At 31.9% G+C, this 25,698-nt stretch overlaps 1 pseudogene; it reads left to right on the top strand.

The window, feature by feature from the left end:
* The first annotated feature begins 1,228 nt into the window (after positions 1-1,228).
* Positions 1,229-25,698, top strand: part of LOC143412129 (RNA-splicing ligase RtcB homolog) — a 69,159-nt pseudogene continuing 44,689 nt past the window's right edge.

Raw genomic sequence — 25,698 nt, 5'->3', positions numbered from 1 at the left:
AAAGTAAACACTTCTATCATGATACAAGTGCACAAAATCCAAAGTATGTGGCAGTCACAGTCATTGAGATATTTTACACCTAGATATTGATTTTGTTCTACAAATTTAGTGTATCCTGGGTAAGGATAAAGCTCAGTTTCTGTGAAGCTCTATAAAGAGAATTCTCCAATAATACCCTGCCAACCTCCTGGAGAGACACAGGCCAGAGAGTGACAACAAGTGCCAGTATACCATGGCCTAAGTAGAGCTCACCTTGACCTTGGCATTTCAGTTTTCAACAGTAAGAGAAGCAGTCAGCCATTTCAACATCAGTCAGGTGGGTATAGAGTGACTTAATGGAAAGTAGCAAATTCATTAAAAATCTTGATGGCTGTTCTAGAAGCTTTTTCTGAAACAGGTGAGATAAAAGGCCTTTAACAATGAACTCACAAAGTAAGTTGGACATGTTAGAGTAAAGCAAACATGTTGTAGGGATGATTGATGAGGTGGTTCAGAACATTATCCTTGGGAAACTAGGTATAGAGTAGACAAGTCACCAGAGCCTGAAGTGCACCAACTAAAGTAGATAAGCCCTCTGCCTCTGGAAATACAAGACACACTGTAAGATAAATTTTAAGATGCTGTAAAATTATGAGTTTATAGTTTTGTGTTGTTCAATAGCAGGAATAATTGCACATATAGTTTTTTTTGTACATAAGTTGGTGAGTAAAGTAACAACCTCATTCTGAGTTCTATATACAAAATATAATACTTTAATATTTTATATTAGTTTGCTTTAAATTTGTTATTTTTAAAGAATGCTAAAATTTTAATAAATTAAAAGTGAGAAAAAAATAATGGTTTGAATGTGCTACTTTTGTACAATTAGAATCAAGATATTTGTCCATGCACATATTCCTAAGAATGGACAATTATAACAGTTGGTTATAAGAGATTCTACCTTCTATATTAGAATTCAGTTCCTGAAATTCTACAACTCTGCATTCCAGGGAATATGTGCATAGCCATTGAATTTTCAATTTTTCTCATGATCCAAAGTGTACTTATGTATAGGAGATAGTAATGAAATAAGGGCAATATATTTCAATTATTATACTAAGATTCAGTGACACCTATGAATGCGTGTGTGTGTGTGTGTGTGTGCGTGTACAGTAATAGTTGTAGTAGTGGTAGTCGTAGTAGTAGTAGTAGTCTTATCTCTCCTACAGGCCAATAAGACTGGATCAGAATGGCGAAGTTCCACAAAGGTGAGTAATAAGCTCAATTTTATCCACAGGTTGTTAGGACTGTGTTTGTGAATCAGAAATTAACAAAGTCTTAGTGAATTCCTTTAAAATAAATAATCATTCATGTTGCCAACAAATATTAATTTTATATTTTCAATTAAAAATTATTAATTAATTCAAATGTTGATAACTTTATGTAGAGAGTTCCAACGTTGCTTTGGTGTCAATATCCACTATGAATTTGCTAGTGAGAGCAAGGATATACTTTTTCCAAAGGATAGCTCAAAAACTAATGTTTTTGATATCAAATATCTGGAAAGATTATAAATGAATGAATCCTTACAATATTTCTAAGGAGAAAAGTAATATCATTATTCTATCATTTTGATAAAAAATTATTTTAGAAAGGTTAACCGTCTCAAGCTCATTCAGGCCCTGGTCTTACACCCCAACATCTGCAATACATCTCACTATACAATAATAGTGTATAAATTTAATGCAATATTCACTGCACTACTCTGCTTAAAGTAGCTGCAACTATTATAGCCAGATTGTTACTGATTCTAAATTTCTGATTGTTTATAGAAATATATTTTGTGCTTCGAACACTTTGAAATAAATTTGTTTCTGGCCTTGCAAATTGATATAGTAAGAACACATACATTCAGTACCAACTTTGAGTAGGACTTTATGAGATCAACATCATATGCTCTTTGCCTCATGATAATCTTGTTACCTATTACTTTATACCTAATTTACTCCACTTTAGTCAAGCATAGTATTTTTTGTTTAATAAATTTCTTCTCACATGGTGCAGTCATTAAGAAATCAACAGGCAAATATAATTAGCCTGACCACCTTTCTCCCTCAAATACAGAGTAACTGCAATTACAACTCAATTGTGATGATAGAGGAATGGGACTTAATGAAACTATGAGCTAACTTATATCAACCTGGATAGATATTATGAAGCCTCTCTTTCTTGTTGTTGGAATAACTTTACAGAAACCTATGTCTACTTAGATCTCCTTGTCTATTATGGCCACATTTCAAGAGTAGAAAATGTGTCTTCCTTGATAAGATAGTGTTTTAATGCTCAATTCCCATTGTTACTTTTTTTTTGGCTTAGGTTTGTGTGAGGAGTTGACAGTCACCATCTTTAAAGCTAAAGTATTTTGGTCAATACAATTTCCTCAGAAACTCAGGATGTTTCTCATTTATTTACTTTTCTCCAGTTCCATGTGAAAGAATCTACAATAAAATCCAGCATATATCTGGACAAGTTCTTAAGTCTGGATAACTCTCTTTTATTTACTGATATCTGTACTCATTTAATAATGGCAGCTACTTCAAGTCTCTCTGAAATAATCGCCTGGATTAACAGACTATATACATAATCGGATCTTTGCACCTGTGCTGGTTAGCATTTTAGGTTGAAGCATATGGATATGTAGGCTCCATAATCTTATTGACTGTTTTTTTATTGGACAGAAGTATTCAGCTTTATAACTCTGAGAACTCCATGTTAGTGGATTCTCAGTCAATTTAAGTTGCAGTTGCCATCAGAGTAGTATGTCCTCCATCTCTGTTTGGTTTTATTAATCTGGACTTTACAATCTTGCTGATACAAAAAGGAGTTGAAAGGAGATACCAATATTATGACTTTTCTGTAGACTTTGTAGAAATGAAATGTTGCAGCAGCAAAATATGTGCCAAAATCTTTTAGTTCACTTTTATTCTGAATTCTGATGATTAAAGGTATGATGTTACAACAAATGTATTCAGTGCTTCAATTGAGATAGACATTGATTCTTTTTGCCACAACTTTCATAGCATAAATGACCAGCCCAGGAGAGAAGGAATGTTTTTTCTGCTCAATAAGTTCATGCATGGATTCTGACACTTTTGGTTTTGTTTTATTTTGTTTTGTGAGTCTATCATCTCATAAGTTTTCTGTTTGTTTTTGTGAGTAAGGGGAGGGCATAGATGAAGATGGATCTCCAGCATGACTTCTGACTTCTGGTTTTAGGGACAGGATTTAAAAAAAAAAAAAAAGACAAAAAGCTTACCTTTGTAGGAATTGTCGCAGAGATTGCATGTGTTATTTTCAATCACCTCTCTTTCTCAAGATTGCTCAATTTTATGAATATATATAGACATAAGAATGACTGGTGGTTTCAGATAAATAACTGTGATTCTGCTAAGACCCTGATTTTGTAGCTCCATTACAAAAAGCAAAAGGGAAAGATTGATACTGGAGTAGGATGTGGACACAATTGGCAATACTACCATAAAATGTGAACTCTTTGATCTGTTAAAAATAATTCTCCACAAATCCTATTCTTTTTGTGAGATGTTCATGCATTTTTACTCCGGATTTATAGAAGTTTTTGTTTTCCAAGATAGACATATAGAAAGAAAATAGATATTTCTTAATCTGTTGTATATTGTTTTAGCTTTTTGTTGCAGTGACCAAAATACCTGTCAAGAACCACTTAAAGGAGGAATAGGTTTTTTTGCTCATGGTTTCAGAGGTTTCCAGTTCATCACTGGCCAACTCCCTTGCTCTGGGCCCAAAGTGAAGCCCATCCTGCAGAGCAGCTGGAGAAAAGATGTCAGTTTATGGCAGACAGGAATCAGAGGGAGAGCAAAACGCTAGGGACAAGATACAATCAGCAAGGGCACATCCCCAGTGGCCTAATTCCTCTAGCAATACCCTGGCTGCCTAAAATTATCACCCAGTAAACTAGTCATTTCAAGTCATTAATCCATGGAATGGGTAGATTAAAACCACTGATTTAGTTAGAGCTCTTGTGATCTATTCATTTCACCTGAACATTTCTGAATTGTCTATCATATAAATTTTTGGGAGGGAGCACCTTATATCCAAACCATGACATATAATTCCAAATTTGGCCCTTCCTTTGAAGAATATACATTATATATTTAATAATTTGAAACATAGAAGTTAGAAGTTATTTATTAATGAAACCAATCATTCACATTTATTCTTCCTAGTGTTTTTTTACTGTTTTATTTAATAAGTTACTCCTACATTAATTTGTATTATAGTCTACCTTTGCAATTTTTGTATTTTTATTTTCACCATTTTCTTTAATTCATCTTTATGATATATTTTTTACTCAATTCCACTTTCAACATTTTGATGTGTATTACATAACATAATATAAAGTATTGTGTGCAATTAATGTAAATAATTTGATGAGTTTTGATATATGCATGCAACCATGATAGAACTGCCACATTAAGGCAATAAACACCATCATCTCCAAAAATTCCTTTTTCATGTCTCTTTGTGGATGTGAATGTGTATGTGTGTGTGTGGGGGGGAGGGTAACACACTTAACATGAGATCTCTCCTCTTTACAAAATTTTAAATATATAATATAAGGATAAATATAGGCACAATATCATGTAGGAGTTCTCTGCACTTATATCGGTAGCGTAACTGAGAATTTATACTCATTTAATGACAATTTCCCCTTGTCCTCCCTCCTTAGTTCCTGGAAACAAGCTTTATTTTTACCTTCTGCCCCTTTGAGTTTGACTACTTTAGATACTTCATATAAGGGGAATCATGTGCTATTTGTCCTTCTATGACTGGCTTATTTCACTTCATGTGATGCCTTTTAGGACATCTAAAGTATATGCAGAACAAACAAACGAAAATTCCCAGAATTAATGAGTAAGCATAGCAAAGGTATAGGAAAAAAAAGTCATTATATTGTACTTCAGTTTACTAGGAATTAACAATCAGTACAACACCACCAGAAAATCTGAAGTGTTTCGTATGAATGTAATGAAATATATGCGTGAAATATATACCAAAAAACAAAGACACTGAAGAAAAAATAAAAATGTATGAGTGATCAGAGGTATAGACTGTATTATTAGATTGAACAATTCTGCTAGCATGTTAATCACTAATCTGAATGATAATTTCAATGTGATTCCAACTGAAATTCTAACAAGCATGTTGTAGATATTAACTTCATCCCCAAATATGTACTGGGATGCAAAGGAACTACAGTGGGTTAAATATTCTGAGAAAGAATAGTGAATTTGAACTCACCTCATTTACAGATTTGTTATGACACTCAGTAATAATTATGAGTATTGTATATTAAATATATGTGTATGTTACAAATGCATATTATATGCATATCAAATATATATACACATGCAATATATGTTTGCACATTAAAAATTTCATGTGTTCACTATAGATAAAAAACTTCAGAAATAATTTTAAATATGTGTTTAAACAAAGGTTACTATATGTACATACATTTACTAACCCAGTTCACTGAAAGGACTTAGTATGGTGTTAAACCACTAGCAATGAGCCACAATAAATGTCTAAATCTTGATTTCTAAATAACATTTTTCAGTAAAAGTAACCAGGGCTCTTTGGAGAAGAGGTCGGTACTAGAGCTAAGATATGAGGAACACAAGATGAACCTAGAGTATCTTGTAGTAACTGAAAGTAAAGAAATGCTAAAACAAAAAAAATGGGTTCACATCATAAAGACAAGGGTCTCAATTGTTGCAGCTAAAAAATTTAGATTAAAATATAACCATAGCATCAAATTATAGCACAAAATGCAAAATAAAATTATACTTTTTAAAAAGTATTTATTTTTTTGGTTTTAGGTGGACACAATATCTTTATATTTATGTGGTTCTGAGGATCGATCCAACACAGTGCCTCATTCATGCTAGGTGAGCACTCTACCACTGAGCCACAACCCTGCCCCATAAAATTACACTTCTATCAATAAATTATTAAATCAACTAATGGGTGTGGAGAGGAACAAATGTTCCTTACTTAAAAATCCAAGTAAAGTATGTAGATGGAATGAGGGAAACAGAAATTTAACTCTAAAATAGTATGGTAATAACTACTGCAAACTAGATTGTTAATGGATATTAAAAGGAGTGTGCAAATATTTAAAGAGAAAAAATAATGCATTATTCAGACTTTTATCACCGGGACAAATGTCTATTGGGCATGAGGCCAAATATTCAATCCCTAACATAAACAAACAAACAACAAAAACGAAAACAAAAAAATAAAAAAAAACCTTTGAGTAGGAAAGGTTATCTATTTTTTTCAGAGGTTTCAGTCCATGTTCAGCTGTCTCCATTACTTTTGATCAGAGATGAGTCAGAACACGTAGCAGAAGAGTATGGTAGAGGAAATCTGCTCATCTCCTGGAAGCTAAGAAACAAGACAGGGAGAGAAAGAGAGAAAGGGGAAGGAGTCAGGGAAAAGATGTAGTCCCAGTGATCTATTTTCTCCAAGTCCCCATCTGGCTATGGGACTATCTCCTGGCAGTAGTCCATTCAAATGATTAATTCATCAATCCATTTATCCACTGATGGAGTTAATATCCTCACAATCTAATCTCTTGCCCCAAACTCCACCTCTGAGCATTCTTCTCTGGGGATCTTTAGCAAACCATCTTTTGGGGTATATTCATAGTTCAAACTATAAGAACACTTGAATATTATCAACATATTGTCCTCATAATATTTATTTTATTATATTTTCTCATGGTTTATCATATGATCACAATTAAAAAATATACCCTCCAGCCAGAACATGGAGTTTAATACCTCTCCCTTTGAGAGTGATTGGACTTAGAACCATAAGTCTACAGAAGGGTCAAGCATGGTGGTGCATGCTTGCAATCCCATCAACGTTAGAGACTGTGGCAGGACGATTTCAAGTTTGAGGCCAGCCTCAGTAACTTAGCCAGGCTCCAAGAAATTTAGTGAAACCCTGTGTCAAAATTAAAAAACAAAACAAAACAAAAAAAAGTGTTGTGGCTGTGGCTCCGTGGTTAAGTGCCCTTGGGTTCAATTCCTGGTACCAAAAAAAAATAAAGACTGTAGAAGGAAAAGTTATATTTCACTGAAGAATCTTACCAACCACTACCTTCACCAAAGTTTAAAAGGTGATCAAAGTCAATATCACCAATAATGAATCATGTCAATATCATGCATTCCCTGATATGTTATAAGGTACTTTATCTCTGTAGTATTCCCTCCCAAATCAATAACCACAGTGCAACTTTGGGAAAACATCAAAGAAGCTCAAATTGAAAGAAATTCTCCTATAAATTGAACATTTTTCTTCAAATACACTAAGGTCATAAAATATAAGAGCTAGCCAAAAAACTGTCAGACTGGAGGAGACTACAGACATGATGACTTAATATAATACGAATTGAATTTTTGAGTAGCAACAACAGGGTAAAGGTGAAAAATCTGGCAGATTTCAAACAGTCTGTGCTTCATTTAATAATGTACCCAAATTAATTTTTAATTGTGAGGTATAAAAACTATTTTATGTAATATGTTATTATTATGAGAAACTAGGTAAAGGGTATATAAGAACATTTTATATTTCCAACTTTTATGTAAGTATGAAAGTATTCCAAAGTTAAAATTTTAGTTTAAAAAGGGCTATCTTGCCAATGTTTTGAAGGGATGTGACATTTCTTCTTTCCTTCTCCTCCTCCCCCTTCTCCTTCAAATGTAAGAAGTAAATAGCAAAAAATTTAATATATTTAAATCAACTATATATATTTTAAATAATATGCTTTTTAACTTCTTCTGAAGTTCTTATTTAATCTCTAAAGAAGATTTTGAGAGAAAAATAAAATAAGAATTAATGTATTTTACGGAGGAGCAAATTGAATTTCAGAGAGATTTTCACTTTATGAAGGTCAAATACTCAGTAGTGCTCACTGGGTGGTAGATCAGTCTCTATGAGTCATACTTCATGTTTTCCTACTTGTATCGTTGAATTTTAGGAGACAGATTATTTTGAAAAAAGAAAGGATTTTCTAAAATGCTCTAAAAGGAGAGCTTGTACTCTGTTATAAAGATCCATGCTTGTTTTTTTAGATAATTCTCATTTTTCTTATATATTTTCATTCCTAATTTTTTTTTGTATGTAATTTTTTTAGACTTTCCTATGATATTTTGAGGTTTACATATTGGTCAGATCTTTGTGGGATAAATTCAATCTATATGAATGAATAAAATTTCTTTAATATAGTTTTAAAATTTTATTTATCTAAAGGTCTAATATGTTGACCATTCACTGTGGATGGTTGAAGTAATACCTTTATTTTACAATGTGGTTCTTACTACAATCATGGTATCTTGTTTATCAAATAGATAATAAAGCTTGTGTTAGCCAGCATCCTTCTACTGTAATAAAATATCTGAAAAAAAAAAAAACTTAAAAGGAGCAAAGATTTATTTTGATTCATGGTTTCAGAGGTTTCAGTTCATGCTCACTTGACTCCATTGAATCTGGGCTTGTGATGAGGCAGCTTATCCTGTGATGAGGGCATGTGGGAGGAAAGTTGCTCACTTCTTGTCTGCCATGGAGGAAGGGACCAAGGGCAAGCAGGTCCCCCAGACCTGCTTCCTCCATTTAGACCCTACCTCCCACACATTTCATCACCTCCCAAGAGCACCACCAGCTATGTATCATGAGCCTTTGGGGGACATTCCGGATTCAAACTATAACATTCATGTCCATTAGAAATTTATCCCACAAAATGTGCACATAAAAACTGACTTTAGTATTTACTTAGATATTTCTTAATTATTTCTCATTTGAGAAACATTTTCAGCATCACTGGAAAATGAATAAAGAGGTAAACAATGACCATGAGTGGAAAATTTCAAAGACACGTCTTCAGAAAGACCATTTTGTGAAACTTTTGAACAAAGTAGTCAAATGATTTATCCAGTAATATATTCTATTCTGGATAAAATTCTACGTGTATCTAAATTTCTGTTACTTAAAGAAGTCTATGGCCGTTTTGCTTATTTTATTTAAAATAGAGTGAAAAAATAATTAAACTTTGAAATAAATTATTTCAATATGAAATATCATGAATTTATTACTGTGATATATATTATACTTAATATATATCATCTGCTCTATCATATATAAATTTATGCCTTAACCAACATGAGCTACTAATGATGGACTTTCTTTGTTGCTGTTTAATCCCATTCCCTCTATTTGTAAAATACATCTGAAATCCACTTGCTTTCTCAAGGCAATATTGCATAAATTACCTAGTCAACATTTTTCCCCTCTAGTGAAAAATTCCTACCAGTCTGATGTATTTTAATAGCTCCAATTTAAAACAATTCTTTCGTTCTCAGTATTTCCCATTTACAAAAAGATTACCACCCATGTTAGTCAGGAGATGCTTAGAGTGTTGAGGGCCATGACCAAGTCAAGTCAAGTGAAGTAACACCAGGGAGCCATTAAGATGATGAGAATTCCTTAATGACTGACTGCTGTATCTAGATGATGTTAATTAAGTTAAGCTATGTGTAATTAGTTGGGTATATATACCTCTGCTGTCCTGTAATAAAGCGGCTCCTGCTGTTTCAACCTTCACAAGTTGCTTGGCACCCCCCAGTTATTTTGCAGAGCCAGACTGTGACAACCCTGGGTTCAATCTCCAGCAATAATAAATAAATATCTCCTCCTTCTTCCTTCTTAACTGGACAGTTCCTCTCATTGCTTTGGCTGGATCATCCTCCTGTCCCCAGTATCGAAATATTTCCATTTTGCAGAATTCAGTTTGAAGATTACGTATCTATACCGATTCTCTTCTTTCCTCATGTTAATTCATCTGTAAGGTGAGGATCCCAGACCTCTCACAACTGGATAAAAACTTATATGGTTAATGGTTATGACAAAATTAATATGGCCAAAGAGTATTATTGACATTATCATCCAAAATCTTCCTGTAATTAAAGAGTGACTTCATATCACCAGGAACGTAAGGTAAAATTTGGAAGTTACTCTGACAAAAATTTCTTTTTATCATCCTGAAATCCATTTCATCAGTAAAGCCTTTTAATTTCACCTACAAGTTATAAATCAAATAGGAATTTATCCACTCTTATCATTCTTCTCTTTCTTGGTTTCATATGATAAATCTTATAAGTGATTTCACTTTCATCCTGTCCCTTGGGAATTTATATTATTTTGAGGATTGAGGATATAGCTCCATAGTAGAGTGCTTGTTTACCAAATGTGAAGTTATGTGAGGCCCTGAGTTTGATCCCAAACATGAATGCATGTATAATTAAATAATAAATAAATAAATAAATAAAATTATGGTCTTTTGAAATGGACATGGAATTATATCAATCTTCTGATAATAATGCTACATTGACATTCCCTCACTTGTGTAAATAAGTGAAGGTTCAGAGATCTCTACTTTCAGGTCCAACATGTAAATAATTTGAAAATCTTCATTCTTATCTTTATAACAAGAAAATCCAGACCAAACTGAAAGTCCATGACTAATTGGTTTCACCAAAGTACTGAAGTTTCATGACAAACCATGACCACAAATCTGAAGACAGGTAAAAATAGTGAATCACAGGTAAGATTACATGAAGCTGAAGCCACTGGAACCATAACTAATAGAAACTTAAATTGCAATCTTGATGAATTGCTGGAGCTAAATGTGGACTAGCATGATCATCATTACCAATTCCATAAAGAACAACAAAGACATCAACCTTCCCAAATTTATTTACTAGGCCTTCATAATAAAAATATCACAGGGTGGCAAAAATTTTATTTATTCACTTCTAGACACTAGATGTTCAAAACAAAGGCATTGGCAGATTTGATTTCTTCCAAACATTCACTCTTTGGTTTACAGATAGTTTTCCTCTTGCTACATCATCTTTGGTCTTTTCTCCATAGAAATATCTCTTCAGTGTTTCTTTATGTGTTCACAATTTCTTCCTCTTAGGACATCAGGCACAGAGATTCAGATCCACCTTAAAGACCTAATTTTACCTTAGTCACCTATTCAAAGAATATACCTAAAATGTGTTTACATTGTGAGGCCCTGATGTTTAAGAAATTTCAACATTTGATTTTGAGGATGAGACAGAATTCAGTATTCAGTCTATAACATTTTTCTATGCTCACTAATTCTTTATTTTTGGAGAAATGGACTAATTCCTTGAAATAAACTACCAGAATTTGTCTGACTCTCGGAGAAATATAAAAATGATTACTTCTGTAATTATAAAAATTTATACAATAATCATTAACCTTCCAAAAAAAAATGAAAATGCATAGCTTGGAACTATCCTGAGACCTGTAAACCCAGCAATTCAAGAGCCTGAGGCAGTGAAGCCCAAGTTTTAGGCCAGGCTCAAAAATAAAAGGGCTACAGGATGTAGCTCACTGGCAGAATACCCCAGCATTCCATCCTCCACTACAACAAAAGAAAAAAAGAAAAGAAAAAAAGAAAAGAAGAGAAAATTATTTGTCTCTATACACTTTTACTGCTAAGTTTTGTCAAATATTTTAAGAAAGAAGAAGCTCACAGAATCTTCCAGGTTTTAAAATTTGAGAAAATATTATTAAACTTGTTTTATAAGGTAAGCATTACCCTCATACTAAAACCTGACAAATGTATTTAAAGAAAGGAAAACCAAAGACTAATCTTTCATGAACAGAGATTTAAAAACTCTCAACAGAATATTAGCAAATCAAATTCAACAATGTATAAAATAGAATGATATACCATGACAAAGTGGGATTTAGTTTTAAATATTCAAATTTGCTTTAGCATATGAAAATCATTTTATGTAATCTACTTTATCAACAGACTAGAATCTAGAATGACCTGTCTTACCATTCCTATTCTACTTTGAATTGAAAGTTCCAGTTGTTCAATTAGACAAAAATGAAAGTAAAATTATACAAACTGTAAAAGTAGAAGTAAAATAGTCTGTGTTTGTAGATGTCATGATAGTTCTAGGTAGAAAATCCTGAATAATTAAAATATCCTAGGACTAATAAGCAGTTAAAATCACTGAGATTAGTATACAAAAGCCAGCTGCTATCTTACAAATCGTCAATGAGCAAATGGAATCTGATATTAAAAAGAGGATTTACAATAATCTTAAAATGAAACATTTAGGTATGAATCTGTAAATAGAAAAATAATATTAGGTAGAAACTAAGGAAGTCTGAATAAATTATAAACAAAAATTAAAAATTAGAAACTAAGGAAGTCTGAATAAATTATAAACAAAAATTAAAAATCATGTGTAAGCACTTGCTTAATACTTGTCATAAATCTACTCTCCTAATGTGGGAGATTAATGTATACAAAGTAGGTATTAGGTAATAGGAAATCTTTCCAATATTATTTCAATTATTCCACAAATGTAAATCTTTTCTAAACATCAATATACTTAAAATTGCCCACAGATTTCTCCAAGATATTAACACAGTGCCATCTTTCTCTTTGCATCTGCTTCCACACGGACCTTCAAGGCCCCTACACCTGCTCCCATCTCAGGGAGTACGCACTATGAATGCTACCTGAACAGTTACTTAAGCAGATAACTTTCTACTGTTTAGCTCATGCCCTGGGTGCTTCACGTCTCTAGCAAAAAAATAAAAATAAAAATAAATTAAAAAATATATATTTATATGTGTGTATGTATTCTTAAAATATTATATATATACATATATACATATGTATATATATATATATATATACGTATATATATTCTCATACAAGAAAATGTCGCTGATCATTATTTACAAAATAAATATCCCCTCTATATCGTCTTGGGAATACCCATCATTCTTTCCCAGTATTAACATCCTTCATAGAATTTATCAGTATTTGACATGTTATATATTTGTATATATATTTATTTAAGGTCTGTCTTCTTCTACCAGTGTATAAGCAGCATGTAAGGAGGAGTCTCACTGCTGTATTTACTACTATATGTATGCCCAGAGTTTAAAGAGTATCTGGTTATGGTTGACATACAATAAATGATTGAATGAAGCATGCAATAGGCTGATGAATGTGTACAGAATTTTTACAAATATATGTCAGTATAATATATCTAGTATGTATGTAGGAAACTATCTTAGAGTAAGACTTTTAATGCTAATTTTCTCCTTGCTCGTCCTTAATTTCCATGAATTTTGCAGAGTTTAAGTTTACATTTTATATCTGTGCAGCACTTTATAATGCTTCCATTATGACAGCTGCACTAGGCATAATGCTGTTTGCAGCACAGTGCAGATCACAATCTGGAATATATAATGTTTAAACCTGTGACTGAACTGGAATATATAGTTTAGCAATGTAGTAAAAATTGTGCATGAGCTTGGCATTAAAAATGACAATAAAATATTATTGCCAACCAGACTTTCTAAATACTTCTCAGAGACTTCTTGAGTGTGTGCTAGAAAGGAAATGCTTTACTAATACCCAGTTCATGAACTTTACCACAAAAAAAATGGCAATGGAGTTACATAGTGGTATCACAATTTGGATGTAATATAAAAATCCTGGAGGATACGAGATATGAGAAATAAAATAATATGCTTCACACTGTGTATTCAAATCTGTTTTAAGCACAAAATGAACCCATAAAATTCTATTTTAATTTTCTTCCAACTGTATAAGCTGGAGAAAAGCTGTGTTGTAGATTGGATATGTTGAAATTAGTCATGGAACAGTCTAAGACGTAAAACAAGTGATCTGAAAACACTTATTTTTGAGAGACAGCTTTAAACAATGAAAGTAAGATATATATGATGCTTTAAGTATAATCACTAGCATTGACTCCTTGCAGCTAATATTTAAAAACATAATAAAAACAGAACTCTCACAAAGTTGAACAGCCATTAATATACACATATGCATCACATATACATCAAAATCCCTGATATTTCTAGACTCCTCTATCATTAATATATTTTTAGTACATTGAAGTTTTAGCAGAACTATAGACTAAATTTAGGAAATCTAAGTTGATATTTTTATATGTCTGAAATAATTTATTAAACTTTGGGTAGAAAACAATAAATTGGTTGTTGAATAAATATTAGTATTATTCAAGAAATATCGATATCTTCTATATTTAAGAAAATATTACTTAGTCAAGAAATATTCACAAAATTCTTTCATAACCTCAATTTGAAGAGTTATGGGTAAAGTAAATTTGATAAATAAATATTTATGATACAAAAATTTTTAAGCATTATAACACTATATTTATTCACATATAAAAGAGAGAAAAGTGTGATTCCATGTAAAATAGTTAATACACATAGGTTACTGGCAGCTTCCCCTTAACTAAGCTTTGATATCACTAAAGAGAAAAGGAATTACTTTGATCTGAACTGGCAAGAAGCATTATTTGAAAGCTTGATGAACTGAGAAAACTTGGAGAATTACCAAGAGAGTAAAAGATCAATGATCAATGAGGAGCAGGATGAAAACCAATTGGAATGAGCTGGAGAATTTTTGCATTATGTTCTTCTCTTCCTCCTTGTTACACTTGTGTATCAGAACCAGCCCTGTCATAAATACAACTTAATTATTGTGGTTGTTTTAAAATATATCCACAATTTCAAAGTATTAATTTTTATCAATTTTTTAGCATTAAACATCTATGTTGCCAAACACACACACACACACACACATACATGCAAACACATAACAAAAGGGAGATCCAATATCCTAATGTGTGTATCCATATCAATATATATATATATATATATATATATATATATATGTAAATTCTCTCCAGAGAACCCTAATACAAATTTCTAATAAAATTATCTTTTACTTATTCATTTGAATATATAAATGAATGTGGGTATATGTGTATGCCTGCATAAATACACACACACACACACACACACACGCACACACACACACCTGTTGATTTTGTCTGTCCAGAGAATGTTGACACAAATTCCTAATGCAGTTTTTTTTAACTGATTCAAATTAGAGCTATTAAATGATACAATGAAATTTAAGATGCTCAGATAAGACATATTCCATTTTATTTTTTCTTTAAACTTTGTTTTTAAAGTACATTTGTCAAAAATACTTTAAATAATTGGGTATATTTAATATTGGTATACTTTATTTAAGAAATTCTATGTATTGTCTTGAACAAAATTCAACAGAAGTCAATGGAATAGAATAGGACAGTTTATAAAGAGCAACAGAGGTATGGAAGTCATTAGTAATAAATTGTGACTTAGAGTAATCTAACATATATAGAGAGATGTGAAGTGCTTACATTTTTACGGACATGATTAGGAAGTTCTTGAAGCAATGGATTTATTTTAGAAGCTTTCTCATACCAATACAGAAAGGGACATAATCATCAGTGAATATTCAAGACTTTTTCTCCTCAATTGATCAATTTTGTTTATATCAAAATTCATTGAGATTAATCGTTGTAATTTTAAATTATCTTTGATAACTGTATGCAATTTTTAAAAACGTGCAGATTAAAGAATGTTAACACTGTTAGTACATGGAAGAAGCAGGTGTCTGGTCTGGATGACATAGGCTAAGAATCCATAAAAGTCTGAACTAGAGAATGGGATGCTTGAATGCCACATATATACAATCTAATGATTTGGTTACCCAAATGAAGACCCAACAGATTTTCTGTTCCCAGCAAAAGAAAGTTTAAATAAGGAAACTCTTTCAAAAATGGTTTCTTCCAACACAACTGAGGCAAATTTTCAAGAATTTTTATTTTTGATCCATTTCTTAATTTTCAGGATGACATTAAAATTTATTACATTTTAATTTCAAAATGTCACAGATAACTCTAAATTTTTATCACAAATTTGTGATCAACAAACAGCTTTCAAAAGAATAAAGAAATACCTGGTTTTCTATATTTCGAGATGGCATAAGTCCTGAGCTGTTTTATTTACCACAGGCTGAGTTCAAGAATTCCTAACAGGCTAAATTATACCTGCAAGCTTCTTGCAATGGAAGAACTCATTTCCACCAACTCATGGATTTTCCCCTTTACTATAATTAATTCCCATTAAAATTTAAATAGGAGGAGGGGGAGAAGCTTTTCTGCTATTATCTTGCAGCAATCCTTAAATGGTATCTAGAAATCATCAAGAATGATATTTACAATAGGCCAGAGTATCATATTAATAATTCCCAGAATGAAAAAAAATCTAAGTGTTAGATGGTTGAACTGTGGGTCATCTGATGAAGTTGTATGACCTGAGTATTTTGCCTGAGAGAGAAAGGAAAGTGTTTTATGTAAATAGAAAGTTGTTTTAAAAATGGAGTGTTGCAAAGATATTTCTCTGCTCCTTGGACAGAGACTTGTACGAACTGAGCCCTACATGTAGGTTCCCACTAGTGTCCAGAATATGTATCAGATGCTGAACCATGGATTGGTGAGTCCATGATTCCTTTTATATGTTTTATTTTTTCATTTTTGTTTTTTGGTTCCAGAGATTGAACAATTGGGTACTTAACCACTGGGCCACATCAAAGTCCTTTTATTTAAATATTTACATTTTTATTTTGAGACAGGATCTCACTAATCTTCTTAGGGTCTCACTAAATTGTTGAGGCTGACTTTGAACTTATAATCCTCCTGCCTCAACCAATAACTCACTGGGATTACAGGGATGTGCTACCACACCCAGACATACATTTTAATATTAGTTTTCCCTAGGCAAAGTTTACCCTATGAAGACAGTGAAAATAAGCATTTTTGGTTGACTTAAGAGACACTACATCTACATCCCCCCCACTTCTCTCTGTCTCTCTGTCTCTCTCTCTCTCTCTCTCTCTCTCTCTCTCTCTCCTTTTTTAGTACTGGAAATTGAACCCTGAGCCCAAATAGGCAAAATGTCCTACCACTGAATACATCTTTCGTCCCTGTTTTCTTTTTAATTTCATTTCAAGTCTCCCTGAATTGCTGACACTTGTCTGGAATTTATGATCTTCCTGCCTAAACTTGCCAAGTAACAGGTATATGCCAGGGATATATATATAGTGTTTAACTCCTGACAGCTTCTAATCTTTACCACTCTCTCCTCTTTTCCCTGTGCACCCACATCACTGGCACCAGTAACACATTTAAAAACACAAGCCCTTGCCCCCAAACAGGAACACTCATTCAGTCCCAAATTCTAAACACAATAAGAATCCTAAATCAATCTTATTTTTCCACTCTCTCCTGCAATTTTTGGAACAGTATATAGGAGACTTGTTCTTTCTAGAAATTCTCATTAGTTAAATAACAACTTCTTACCATGTTGTATATGTGCCATTTACTCTCAAAATCTCAACCAAATTGTGGATGGATATATATCCTGCCACTATAAAACGGTTCTAGTAGTAATATTAGTAATAAAGAAGGTATTCACCAAAGCTATCTCTTCAAGTCTAATCAGAATAAATAATTCCTAAAGGAGGTTTCTAATTTGTAGGAAACAGAGAGAACTCATCATTGGAAGGCTGACAAGAAGAATCAGGGTTTAGATCTATTGATTGAGACTTAATACTGCAATCAAGAAGGTGCTAATGTTTAGGTCAGGGAACCTCAGGGGATTAATCTATTTCTTAGTGATAGCAAGTTTTTGTTGTTATTTTTTAATTGCATCTTACTGGGACCATGAAGATTGTTGACTGCCTATTTTCCCAGCTATTATTAAACTAAACTATTGATCATCAAGATAAACTACTGATCATCAAGAAAAGATAACTTTTCTAAGCCCATTCCAATATGGAAGAATGCTACCTTAACAGTCATGTGTATATTGCTAATCTATATGTGAAGTTATAAAAATACAGATATAGATAAACAGAGTATATAGATATAAAATGAAAGTATAAAGAAATTTGAGAACTACATGCTAGAAATTAATTCACATATAATAATTTTTGTTTCAAGTTTATTTGTGTAGTATGATCTTGCAAAATTGTTATTGCCTTCTTTATAATTTTTTTGTTTTCTGCTACATTTTTACTTTTCTTCTTTCACATTGATTTGCCTGGATATCAAGTAGCAAGGATTAAATTAATCATAATCCTTAGTTCAAAGCACTTTATTGCTACTGACCTCTAAATATCTTTCACTTACTTGATACAAATAAAGAATTCTATACATCCAAATTTCTAGAAGTACTTAGAGATTTTCAACTTTTGAATAGTAGCCAGTTCCAAAAAGATTAAATAATAGTATAGTTTTGAATTTATTTCCATTTTACCTCCTGATTACTAATGGTTTCAGTATCTCATAGTGGTTAACATTTTGAGTTTCCTTAGTTTTCTGTTCATACTTTTGCTTATTTCTCTTATATTTATTTGATAATAAGTATAGAATATTAGGTTCATAATAGAATACTTAAAGAGTGTTACCTTAAGTGGGAGGGTTTATGATTTAATGATAGTTTCACATATTTCTGAAAGTTACAAAATGTCTTTTACGATTGAAGTGCTTCTCTGTTTTTATATCAAAACGGATTCTAACCTTTAAATGGCAAAGTTTCAGTTGTCAAAATATACACCAAGATGTTGGTGCCCTATTAACCTAGAATAAAAATAATTGCCATTGGCTGAAGAGCAACAGCAGGAAGTGTGGGCCACCCTCTGTCACCTTTGACTTTCTGCAGTATAGTAATAGGCAAAAAGCCCAAGTGGACTTTAAGTGTGAAAATGATTACATTATTGATGTTTCACTTTTAAAAGATACAAGAAGAAAATCTCTAAGTTAAATTTTAAAGCAAAATCTTAAAAATTTTTAAACAGTGATCCTTTAATAGTTTTGTCTCATTATTAAAAAAATGTATTAGCAATTTCTTGACAAATTTGTTTAAAATACTAAATTATAGGTTATTATAACTAGCATTCATAGATAGAGCATATAGAATAAAACTTACTTTACCTTTCAAAAATCAGAAACATACATTTAAATATTATTAACTTAACATTCATTTATTAATTAGCATATTTAAAAATTTAATTGATACATAAATTATGCACATTAATGGCATATGGCATATCATATGATGTTTAATGCATATGTACATTGAGAACTCTTCAAATAAGGGTAAACATATCTATTTCTTTATGGTAAAACATTTACTATCACTCTAGTTTTAAAAAATATATACTATAGTATAATTATCTATAGTTTTTAGCATAATTGTTTTTGTAATCTTTCTAACTTTTTAAGCAAACATTATTAAAGGCCTACAAATATTTTAAATCAATCATATTTTATTTACAAAATAGTAGATCAGTGATTTAATAGCTTTGGTTATATACCAGCCTAGTGATTTTAAAACTCATCTGTTAATTTGTATTTCTTGCCAGCAACAATAATCTTGTTATTATTAGATGGTCTAGTTTTTGGAGAATAAAAGAATATGAAGTTGTTTAAAAGAACTCCTGCAAATTCTGATTACCTGATTTATATTGTGATTTCTAAATTTTAATGAATATAATTTTAGTAATTTTTTGTTAAATTGAAAAATATGGTAAATTTGAATGCACAAAGATTTATACAATGTTCTTAATAAAATTGTATATACTTATTTTCTTTTTATATGAAAATTATTTTTTACAAAGCTATAAATTGCTATAAAAGCTAGAAGTTGAGATGTGGTTTTATATTTATGGCACCTGAGATAATTCTTCATATTTAGTAGGATTTTGCTGAGCATGGTGGTGCATGCCTGTGATTCCAGCTATTCGGGAGTTTGAGGCAAGAGAATTATAAGTTTGAGGCAAGCCTGTGCAAGTTTATGAGACCCAATCTCAAACTAAAAATGGTCTTGGGATATTCTAAGTGATAGAATGATAGAACACTTGCCTTTCACATGTGAGACCCTGGGTTCAATCCCCAGTACTGAACAAAAAAAAAAAAAAGAAAAAGAAAGAAAAATCATTTTAATAAATAGTTCTAGCTTTAATGAAAAATAATAAAAACACTTGAAAAATATTTAGTTTCTTCTATAATGTAATTACATATTAAAATAAAAGTAGTAATACTTGGGCCTTTTCACCAATTAATTCAAAGTACAGGCTAAACTAATTCAGAACAAATAATTACCCTATGAATCTTATTGGTGAGGAATATTAATTAATTACTACCAGAGTGAATTCAACCACATAGGAAAGAAGATGCAATAATACTATGGTTAAGAAAGAATGGATAAACAGATGTGGTGTACATATATGAATAAAAACTGGTACACATACACAATGGATTATTAACGGAAAGAAAGCCTGATGTTTGCAAATAACATTGATCAATGCAGATGACTTTAGGCTGAGTAAAATAAGCCAGACACAGAAAGATGAACACTGCATGAAGTCACTTGTATGTGGAATCTATGAAAGTCACAAGAGCTGGGAGGGAATGGGAGAGAGAAGGGGAATTGCAAGGAAGATGGAAGGAGACCCTCATTATTATACAAAATTACATAAGAGGATGTGAGGGGAAAGGGGAAAAAAGAGAGAGAAATGAGTTACAGCAGATGGATGTGAGGGTATGAGGGGAAAAGGGGAAAAAAGAGAGAGAAATGAGTTACAGTAGATGGGGTAGAGAGAGATGATGGGAGGGGAGAGGAGGAGAGAGGGGATAGGAAGGGGATAGGAAGGGCAGCAGAATACAACAGACACTAGTATGGCAGTATGTATAAACGTAGATGTATAACCAATGTGATCCTGCAATCTGTACACATGGTAAAAATAAGAATTCATACCCCATTTGAATCAAATGTATGATATATGATATGTCAAGATCATTGTAATATTTTGAGCAATCAATAAAAAAAAGAAAGTCAAACTCATAAAAACAGAAAGTTGAATAACAATTCCTAGGTTGTAGGGGGTTGCTCATTTGCCCAAATGAGTCTGCATTGATCAAAGTATATAAAGGTTCATTTATACAAAATAAATAGGCTTTTGAGATCTAATGTACAGTGTAGTGACTATAGTTAATAATATTGTTTTCTATACTTGCTAGAATAAGTTATTTTAAGCATTCTAACCATTCACAAAAATCATAATTATGTGAGGTGTATATGTCACTTTGTGACAATTATTTCATAATGTGCACATTCAGCAAAATATTACAGTTATGTATATATTCATAATATTTTCCAATTATATGTCAGTAAAACTCAAAGAAAAATAATTCAATGAAGTGGGACACAGAAAAGAAAGATGTTGTAGCATGGAAAATAACTCAGAATTTCTTCTATTCTCATTTACTAAGTATTAGACATGGCAACATGTGACTTTTGAATTCCCAAACATGTGACTTTTGAATTCCCAGTAAACAAAGTACATTCAGGTAACTTCTATAAACAATTGGAAAAGAAAACTGTATGAATTCCTTGAATGCTTCTGTTTTTAAAATTCTGTGTTATTTTCATCAAAAGATGTTGAACTACATGAACATTTTAGACAAATTTTGAATACTTAGACAAACACTGATAATATGGCACAGTGAATTCATATATGACTTTCTGAAGATTGTTGCTCCTTCAATTCTGGTTTTTCATTTAAAAAAGGAATATATAAACTGATAGTTCTAGGTTAAGGAAAAGAAACAATGATCTTAGAGGAAAAACATGTTTGGAAAGAGAAAATGGCTGATAGAAAAAGTTTACTCCAACTTTTTCATATACCATTAAACTTGTACTTAGAAGAATGATAGAAAATGACAGTTCTACAGCATGGAGATTCAAGTTTGACCTTCGTGCTCAAAGTTGAGATTTCCTTTGCTCAGGTGATTATAGTTACCAGTTCAGGAGACACATACTATGAGGTATCAATGCAAAGTAAACCGCTAGCACCTGTGGGACACTGACAATATCATGCAGTGATCAATAGGAAGGTCAGAAGTAGTGAAGAGAACTTGGTATTATTTTGATTGCAAATAACAGAAATTGATTTTGCCTCCTGTTATGGTTTGGGTATAAGGTGACCCCAGAAAAGCTCATGTGTTAGGCCATGCAGGAATGTTTGAAAGTGAAATGCTTAGATTATGAGAGCTACAACTATTAGGTGGAATAATCCCTTTGATTATATAATAATTTGAATGGGTCACTGCTTCCTAACTGAGGGCAGATGGGGCATTGCTGGAGGAAGTAAGTCACTGAGGGTGTTGTGCCTTTGGGGATTACATTTTGTCCCTGGCTCTGCTTTCTCTCTCAGCTTCCTGGATGCCTTATACTATGGAGCTGTCCTCTGCCATGCCTATCCACCATGATGTCTCTGCCTTGTAACTGACTATGGACTAAACCTCCGAAGCCATAAGCCAAATAAACTTTTCCTTCTTTAAATTGTTCTTGTCAACTGTTTGGTCACAGTGATAAAAATCTGACTAAGGCAGTGTCAGGTTAGTAGAAGGATAATAAGTGTATCCATGGAAACAAATGTGGGGTGTGTGTGTGTGTGTGTTTGTATACATACTGTTGGTAGGAGTGTGGGCTGTATCTTCTTTTCTCCTTTTTCTTTATTAATGAAACTCTCATTTTGGATAACCAGAAATGTGTGAAGCAAAAGTTTTATGATTATATTACTAATCCAAAATATACAGGTGATCATATGAGAGATATATTGATATCTGTATTATCTGTATATAAATATATATATATATGATCACCTGATTTGACTTAAAAAGAGCCATTATAATCAAGTGAAAAAAGAATAATATTTTCAATAGAAGCTGTTGAACAAGTAGACTACATGTGGCAGAAAAAAATGATTAATGTTGTATCTTATAGTGTATACACAAATCAATTCCAAATGAATTGAGGACTTCATGTGAAAGATAAAGCAATAAAACTTCTGGAAGATAATATAAGAAAAGACCTTCATGAACTTTACACAGGCAAGAATTTCTTAAAGCAGGATATACCAAACACTAAAACTGAACTAAAGATTGATAAAATTCACTGTATTAAAATTAAACAACTGTGTTCATTGGAAGGTGTTATTAAGACACAAAATAAGGGTGGGGGGGGAGTCATAGAAAGGTAGATGATAGTCTTATTATATAAAACAGGAAACACTAGTATTTAGAATATATAATGAAGAGTAAAAATTTGTCTGGAGCTGGAAGAATGAAAAGGAATTTAGACTGAAAAAAACAAAAACAAAAACAAAAGGCAGCTTTGCTATTCATCACAATGAGGGTCAGACTCAGATAAAGCCAGCTTCAAAATTAATTGTTAACTGCTGTTTGTCCCAAGGTCATACAGCATCTGTAGAATGCTATAATGACCCCTTCTTTTAATGGCTATTGCTTTTTATCAACAACTCCCTAGAGCCATTTTGCCAGTCCCATCTATTACCCATGATACTTAATCACTAAGCGCCCTTGCCTCATGACAGGACCCAATCTCTAGTTAATCCATGCTCACCTCAGAGGTGGGACCAATCAGAATTGACTTCTACTTCCCTTTTACTTCTAGGAATCAATCAGTGAAAAGCCAAACTTCCAGAGGTTGTTTCCTAATTCCCTCTTATGGAGTGGCACTTCTGGTTCCCGTGAAATTCCTTCCCTGTCCTATCAAGTCAGTAAATCTGACTTTGTCAGACTGCACGCTTGCACTTGGAAGTCTTTGATTTCTTAGGCCTTTGTCAATAATCATCATCAATCAATCAATAATAAAAAGACAACAAAAAACATCCATTAATCATTATGGAAGTGTATATTTAATCTAAAATATGATATAGCTACACATTCCCTAAAATATCTAAAATTTGAAAGCTGATTAAACCAAGAGTTGGAAGCCATGTGGAACAATTCTACCTTCTACACTGTTGGTGGGAGTGTGAGTCGCTACAACCTTTTCACAAGGTTGGTAAGCAGTATCTCCTTTTTTCATTTTTCCTTTTTGATAGAAATCTTATATCAAGCAGCCAGAAATGCATGCAGCAAAAATTTTACAATTACATTACCAATCCTGTATTGCTCAGGGTTCTTTAGAGGAACAATATCAGCAGGAAGTATAATTATAAAATGGGGACTCATTAGGTTGGCTTACACGACCGGAAGCTGGATAGTCCACAGTGGCTGTCTGCAGGCTGGAGAGCTGCAAGAACCAGTAGCTGCACAGTCCAGGAAGCTGAAGCCCCAGAACAAGAGGGATCAATGGTGCTACCCTACAAGAAAAAAACATATACAATAATGTAAATAATTTTTCATATATATGAAAAATAAACAAATCAGGGTTTTAATTTTATCAAGCTCACATAAAAATTAGTAGATTTTCTTAAAACATTATTTTATGATGTGATGATAAAATATATTAATATAACACTGAATGGTGTAAAGAATGTATTTTTTTTTCCTAACAATCCCCGATTTTGTTTATTTTCCAAATAAAATATTACATTCTTAACTAAAAACATCACAAATAATGTTTAATAGATATAAATCACATAGTTTATATTCTCATATATTGAGGTAGAATGAAAATAGAAAATTATGTAGGATTAGATTTCTTTAGCTTTGTACCTTGCTACAGGCACTATGCTGACAACAAAAGTACCAATTTTTCATTTGCAAAATAAGGATACACTCTACCAAGATGTGTAAGAAGTAAAGATTATATATATACATATATATAACTTAGCAGATTGGATCAGGTTTGATATTTGGTAAACATTTGTTAAATGGATTCTGATTATTATCACAAATATGTTATTTTTGGATAAATATATATGAGAAAAATGAATAAAATTATGAATATCTCAAGACATTTTTAAAATAAAAATAACACTGGAAATAACTGAGAAGTTGATGTTTCTTGACCTAGCCACAGTATTCTAATAGATTAACAAGTCATTCTAATTTCAAATCTAAATGCAAATAGGAGTTTCAAAAAACAATTAATGTCATAGAATATCTAATGTGATTGAATTGGAGCAATTTCTCAACTTATTTAACTCTAATACTACACCAGTGTTAAAAAATATTTCTGGACTTATGTACTTGGTTTGAAATTAACAATTATTTGCACCACTAACTACCCCTCTTGTTTAGAATATTTTTCACATCAGATAACTTTGCATGTGTCTATTATTATATTTATGCATTTATTATTCCAGATATCAACCCTCAAAGGTAGGAAATATATTATTTATTGTTGTATTATTTCTAACTAGTAAAATTTCTGACTGGAGTTGGGTTTGTATTATTATTGTCGCTGTTGTTGTTATTATTATTATTATTATTATTATTATTTGTAGTTCAAAGGAATCTCATAGGTAGAGAAAGGGAATCTAGAGGAAGGGAGAAAAGGAAGGCAAGAGAAGGTACTGGAATGAAATTGTCCAAATTATACTATACGCATTTATAAATAGAACACAATGAATTCCATTTTTATATATAATGTACTATTTAAAAATAATTAGTAATAAAACATATTATTAGAGAACAGGAAGGGGATCAAGGAGAGGGAGAAGGGGAAGAATAGGGAGGTAATGGGAAATCAGATTGATCAACCTATTATATGACTGTATGTCATAATGAGTCCCACCATTATGTACAATTACAATACATCAAAAACATAAAAAATAGAAAC

This window comes from Callospermophilus lateralis, chromosome 13 (genome assembly GCF_048772815.1).
Source record: "Callospermophilus lateralis isolate mCalLat2 chromosome 13, mCalLat2.hap1, whole genome shotgun sequence".
Classification (NCBI taxonomy): Eukaryota; Metazoa; Chordata; class Mammalia; order Rodentia; family Sciuridae; genus Callospermophilus; species Callospermophilus lateralis.
This window is presented reverse-complemented; position numbering and strand designations above follow the sequence as displayed.